This window comes from Trachemys scripta, chromosome 12, assembly GCF_013100865.1.
Source record: "Trachemys scripta elegans isolate TJP31775 chromosome 12, CAS_Tse_1.0, whole genome shotgun sequence".
NCBI lineage: Eukaryota > Metazoa > Chordata > Testudines > Emydidae > Trachemys > Trachemys scripta.
Window position 1 is genome coordinate 39642389 of NC_048309.1, and position 7416 is coordinate 39649804.

Sequence of the window (7416 nt, forward strand, 5' to 3'; positions counted from 1 at the left end):
ACTGAAGGAGCCGTGTGTGGTCTTTGCCGAAAACTAAGAACACTTTGGTTGTCATGGCTATTGCAGGATGCATGTATGGAAAATATTTTAAGCTTTGTCTAGCCTGGAGAACATTGTGTGCCAAAGCTGCTGGCGGTGAAACCGGTCACCTGGGGTGGAGGGATCCTCAGCACTAACTCAGCCAAGAATGAGAACACTTGACATCTTTCAACCCAGCCCAGCCAAGCATTTACAAGCACAAAAGAGGGCAAGAAAAAGACCTTGAATATGGACACCATTGGGGCAAACTGAAGTTAACTAAATGCCCTGGTGACAAAAAGAGACAAAAGGTCTGGAACTGTGTAATAGCAGAAAGAAGGGCGGAAGACAGGATCCACTAGATAGGCGACACTCTGCCAGCATGAGCGTCTCATGACAAGTGGATCCCAGGTCTCTCAGCTGGACAAGTACTGTCTGGACCGATCACTGGGTGAGAAATACCTTATTAGCCAGGAGAGGAACTCATTAATCAGTAGGGGCTCTAGATGGAGTTTTATATTTGTGTTTGATCGGTAGCCATGATTCCAATCCTTATACTGGCTTCTGTTTGAATCTTTATCTTAAGCTTTATCCACCAAACATCTCTTTGGTTTCAGTATAGACATGACTAAGCCGTGTGCTAAGGCTGAACTGAGGTGAAACTAGTGAACTGGGGGACGCTGCTTCCAGGGAGGCAGCAAATCTGTGTGCTCTGTGGATGTGCAGAGATTGAGGGACTGGGCACTCGAGTATAGCGCAGTGGGGTGTGCAGACAGGTTGGAGGGATCTGTGACCTGGGACAGAGCAGGACTCTGGGGGTAACAATCTCCAGAGATATAGGCCCAGATTCTCTCTGCCCCACCCCAAAAGAGTCTAAGGGCTGGGGGTGCAAATTGCCAGCCTGCAAAGGGGAAGAGTGAGTCACACGGAGCCTGGAGTGGGGCACTTGTGTTGCCAGCAGTGGATAGTTCGGGGTGAGTTTCCCCAAGTGGGCACAGACAAGGCTCCCTCGTGCTGTAAGCAAGTGGTAGCAATTCACCCTGTGCCCCTTGGGTAACCCCGTTAGGGTCACAGTGGCTGATTTAGGTGAAAATGGGAAACGTGAAAAAGGCTGATTTCCATTATAACCACCATTTGGTTGCTCTGGTTACAGGGGTGAGGAGTGACTTCAGGATTAGCATTTGGGTAACGGTTGGAGTTTGAGTTAGTGAGCCCTTCATCCTACTCTGTCCAGTCCCTCCAATCAGCCCCCTCACTGCTTCTCTCCAACCAGCCATGCTTCTCACCCCCACTCCATCTAGCCCTCCCAGCCAAGCCCCTCACCCCTCCAGCCAAGCCCCTAACCCCCACTCCAGCCAGCCTTCCCAGCCAACCCTCTCACCCCCACTCCATCCAGCCCCTGTCCAGCAGTGTGCAAGCCACTTGCACACACTAGCGCGACCGAGGACAGCTGCTGGGGAGCCTGGTGCCCAACCCAGTGGGCGGGGCTGGGGGCAGTACAGCTTCACCACAGGAGCAGCAGCCCGACATACTGCTGGGGTTCCCGGTAGAGCCCTGCAGCTCCCCATAAATCCACTTTATATCCACAGATATCCGCATCCACGGATGTAAATTTTGAATCTGCTCAGGGCTCTAACCTTTTGCTTTCAATAGCTTGTTAAGTTAGGTATTTGTTGTGTTTACTTTTCTTTTCTTGTAACCAAATCTGAATTTTATGCTTCATTTCTTTTAATCACTTAAAATCTATCTTTCTGTAGATAATAACCTTGTTTTATTGTTTTATCTAAACCAGTGTGTTTGGATTGAAATATTTGGAAAGTTCCATGTGGGATAACATGGGTTGTTCATCTCATTTTCTATTAATAAAATGACGGACTTTCTATGAGCTTCTATTGTCCAGAAGGAAAGAACTGGGCAGTGCAGGACGCACATTTCTAGGGGTAAGTTTGGGACTGGGAATTTGCTGTTTTTGCTCTGCAGTGTAAGTGAAGAGTGGCTGCCCATAGCACTCTGACAATACAGCTGGGAGTAATTTACATGCTGGAAGCTGGATGTGAGCAGACCAGGAGTGGGTGCTTTCATGGTGAAGCAGCATAAAAGGCACCCCAGGTTGGAGAATTGAAGGGACACAGCTAATCAACAGTTCAGATTGTAGCCAGGGTAATGTCACAGGTATAAAAAAGAAAACTCTTAAAAGGTTCATTGCTAATACCTGATGACCACACTGGAGGTGACCAACATGGTCTAAGCACTCCTGGATTTAGCCAAGTTTGTAAGGAACTTGATCAAATGCTTATAAATGTTTTATTATTGTTTGGATGTAGTAACTTGCTTATAATTTAGGCTTTATAGGCATGTTTAGAGCAATTGTATGGTTAAGTTAATGTTGTGCATACATAATAATAATTTCAACATCCATTTAATTCAAATGCCTAATTAACATGGTGGAGAAAGATACTCTGTTTTAAAATGAGAACCTCTCCACCTCTTCAGTGCAGGTTAATGCTCATAGTAAACATCTCCCAGTCCACCGAGTAATGGCCCAATAAAAACAGGGAAGACCATACTTTACAGTCTCACCCATTTCAGCCTCAACCCAGTGTAACGCATGCTGTGAATTTAAACTAATATAGTTAAATGAATGCAAAAGGTGATGTAGATGTTCTTAATTCAGTTTAAACCTGATTATTCTGGTTTAGTTGAAATCAATTAGGAATAGGTTTAAACTAATCTGAAATTAGCTTCTTTGAGACCAAAATAAGTGTGTCCACACACCAGTTTAATTATACCAGTTTAAAAGCCAATTCAAATTATACTAGTTGCTGTGGCCTAAATTGTTAAGAGCTCCCAGTAAATATTCTTATATTGTCCAATCATTCTTCAGCAAAAAGCAGATTTACATTTCAGACTACCAGGCAGACACACAGATAATTTTTAAAAAGTAACTGTGAGAATAGATAGTTAGATACATAGATAAATCTAAATTTAAAAGAAAGAAAAATGTTTTCAAACATTTTAGGTGGACCTTCCCCCCCCCTTTCATAAAGAAAAGAAAAGAAAAATTCTGATTAAAAAAATATTCTGATCTGTTGTATATTCTCTGCACTCAGATAATCAGAGCAGATACTTCTCTGCATTTGTCTGGACCTGGAATTTATGTGGGACTATTTTAATCAAATCTAGAAATACACAGAAATATATCTTTATTGATTTAACATTTCTATTCTCTCTATTTGAATCTTACCAATCTAATCAATGAATTAATGTAATATATATTTACTACCTTAATATTTGATTTTAACCTGAAAATTAGGGAACATACTGTTCTTAATCCAATATTCAATTGATTCTGGAAATTTGTCTGATATAGAATTATTAGCTCAATATTTTAATTGGATCTGGAGGTTAAAAAAAATATAACTACAAATGTCATATTTAAGCCTAATCTAAAAATATATGTAATTGCTAACTGAATATTTTAATCAAATCTAGAAATGTATATACATGTTAACTTAATATTTTAACCACATCTGGGGAATACAATGTATCATTATTAAGTTAGTATTTTAATCAAATCAGGAAAATGTATTTATTAATTTAATATTTTAAGCAAATGTGCACAAAAGTAATATATAATTCCTAATTTACTGTGGTAATGAAAAATGAGATTGTATCATTATTATTTTGAACATAATAGGAATTCATATCCTATATACTTATTAATGTAACATGTTTAACAAATCTGGAAATCATCACAATGTTTACTTATTAATTCAAGGTTTTAATCAAATCTAGAAATTAAAATGATATGTAAATATTCATTTAACATATGATGTGAATATAGAAATCAATACAGCATGCACTTAATATTAATATCTAACTAATCAATATTCATAAGTAAATATTTTCACTGACTGTAGGAATGAATAAAATATCTAATTTTTAATTTATTATTTTAATCAAAAGAGGACTAGATGACCTCCTGAGGTCTCTTCCAACCCCAATCTTTTATGATTCTATGATTCTAGTATATAATTATTCATTTATTATTTAAGTTGAAGGTAGACATGGATAGCATATATAGTTATTAATTTATTTTAATTAAATATAGGAATTGATATCTTTGGTAGTTTTTGTTTATTTTAATCAAAATTATAATATCGTTATTAGTTTTACATTTTAATCAAATCTAGGAATTAACATAGCACGCAATTATTAATTTTGCATTCTGAGTCTCAACATTAATATAAACTGTAACTCTTAATCTGCCATTTTAATCTAATCTGGAAAATATAATATGTAAATTGTTTGGGACTCTTTTTTGCTTCTGTGTCTAGCACAATGAGGCCCTGGTCTGTGACTGGGGCTCTTACGGGTTACCTCTATATTAATTTCACATATAAGGATTGTTTGCTGAGTTTAATCATATTGCTATTTTAATACAACTGTTTCTATATTCAATCTAGATTTTCCTTCTGCAGAGCCTTTAGGGTTAATCCACATCTGATGTCGTCTTTGGATCTGTCCAATCTCAAAGTCCTCTCAATTCAATTCTGTACCACTCTTTAGTTAGATGGGGGGAAAGGTTTGGCCGCCCTGAAGGTCCCTGGTCATTCACATCTAATGTTTCTAAAAACTTCGGGGTTTCAGCTGCTCACCTGCAGGGGTGAGGAAGAGACTCCCACCCACCCAAAAAAATCTATTCGGGAGCGGGGTTGTTTGTATTGTTGTCTTCTTGTTCCGAAGCATTGGGATGGCCATGGCTGGAATAGGGACACTGGATAGGGTGGAAATCAAATTCTCTCTCAAGCGCTCGGTTGGCAGTTCTGTCTCACATGCTCAAGGTCTAACTTGTTGCCTGATCCTTTCAATAGTCAATAACACTTGTTCTGGTTGCCAGTTGATCTGATTAATAAACTGAGGGTCAGAGGGTTCTTGTTCCAGAATCAGGCTACACAGAACTAAAATCAGCTAATTCAATATCTTGTAGGGAACATCGAGGTGTAGGTCAAAGCAAAGACTTAGAGATTTTTATTAAAATCAGTAATAAAGCCAGAAAAGCTCTGAGCCACAAAACAGATAGGAGAAATATAGTATTGGGGGTATCTGTGGATCATTCTTTGCATATACTCTTAGATTTGCATACCTCCACCTTTCTTTGCGGACCTGGAAGTAAGAGACAAAGGACCATCCCTGTCCCTGGCATGCGAATGGTCCAGGTTCCTCAATGCCCAAGATTGATGGTAGATAACAATAGAGCTGAAGGGTTAAATGATGGAAAAGCACTCCCCCATCTGCATGGTGGGTTACCCTATTATAGGGCCTGAGCGCCATTATGAATACTCATGCTAATGTTCAGCCTTCTATGCCCAAATCGAACTTCCTCGCCCTCTTAATATCAGGGTGAACTGATCCTATAGATTAGCATATTAATGTCATTTAACTCTTGATCCTATGTGTCACCTCTTCCTCAGACAGATTGACAGTTATCACGTCCATGTTCCTGTGGTTGCTGTTTACCTGCCATTGAATAAGCTATCCCTAGTTCCCCAAAATCTAAGGGTAACTCTCAGGCCATTTATCCATGCCAAATGTCACAGGCCAACTATTCTGGACTATACTTCTGCTAATTTGCAGAAGCTAATGTCTTACAGGATACAAGCCTGTAGGTTCCTTGCATTACAGCTGAATATAATGAAGGCAAGCCAGTCCCATGGGCTAAACAAATTGGTCACCGTATGTGGGGTGGGGTAGGTATTTTTCCCCAGCTCAGATTGGCGGTAACCTTGGGTTTTTCCACCTTCCTTTGTAGGGTGACCAGATAGCAAGTGTGAAAAATCGGGACGGGGGTGAGGGGTAATTGGTGCCTATATAAGAAAGAGCCCCAAAAATCGAGACTGTCCCTATAAAATCCGGACATCTGGTCACCCTATTCATTTGCTGCATGTGGGTGCAGGTCAGTTGCCAGGACGAGCTGGGTGTATCTCCTTTAATCATTTCCCTGCCATTGTGGGGGCCTTAGGGACTGGTGCACGCTAGTCCTTGCCATTCTCCATCAGTGACACCTCACAGTTTAGCCTCCTCAGGTTTGTAATACCTTGGTCTAGGCAGTGTTGGTGGCCTGAGATCTACAGACATTGAGACTAGGTGATTTGCTGTCCCTTCTGGCTTTAAACTCTAATCCAGGTGTCCAGATGCCCAACCCCACTGGTCTAACCCACTAGATCCCAGTCCCCTACCAGAGCTATGGATACAACCCAGGAGCTCTGACTACCTACTTCCCACATTGTTCTAACCCACCAGACCAGGGGTTCTCAAATGGGGGTTGCGACCCCTAAGGGGGTCATAAGTTTACTACATGGGGGGCTGTGAGCTATCAGCCTCCACTCCAAACCCCACTTTGCCTCCTGCATTTATAATAGTGTTAAACATATTTTTAACTTGTAAGGGGGGTCGCATTCAGAGGCTTGCTATGTGAAAGGGGTCACCAGTACAAAAGTTTGAGAACAACTGCACTAGACTCAAGTGCCCTCTGAGAGCTGGAAAAAGAACCCATGAGTCCTGGCTCCCAGTCCAGCTCTCTGACCACTAGAGCTCATGTCATAACTATAAAGGGAAGGGTAACAGCTGTCCTGTGTACAGTACTATAAAATCCCTCCTGGCCAGAGACTCCAAAATCCTTTTCCCTGTAAAGGGTTAAGAAGCTCAGGTAACCTGGCTGGCATCGGACCAATAAGGGGACAAGATACTTTCAAATCTTGGGGGGGGAAGGTTGTTGTTTGTGTTCTTTGTTTGGGAGTGCGTTCGCTCTCGGGACTGAGAGGGACCAGACATCAATCCAGGTTCTCCACATCTTTCTAAACAAGTCTCTCCTATTTCAAACTTGTAAGTAAATAGCCAGGCAAAGCGTGTTAGTTTTCCTTTGTTTTCTCAACTTGTAAATGTACCTTTTACTAGAGTGTTTATCTTTGTTTGCTGTACTTTAAACCTGAGACTAGAGGGGAGTCCTCTGAGCTCTTTAAGTTTGATTACCCTGTAAGGTTAATTTCCATACTGATTTTACAGAGATGATTTTTACCTTTTTCTTTAATTAAAAGCTTTCTTTTTAGAACCTGATTGATTTTTCCCTGTTTTAAGATCCAAGGGGTTTGGATCTTGATTTACCAGGAGTTGGTGGGAAGAAGGAGGGGGGATGGTTAATTTCTCCCTGTTGTAGATCCCAGGGGGGTTGGAACTGTATTCACCAGGAGTTGGTGGGAGGAAGGAGGGGAATGGTTAATTTCTCCTTGTTTTAAAATCCAAGGGGTTTGGATCTGTATTCACCAGGGAATTGGTGAAGGTTTTTCAAGGCTTCCCAGGGAGGGAAAAATTGAAATGGTGGCAGCGGAACCAGAGCTA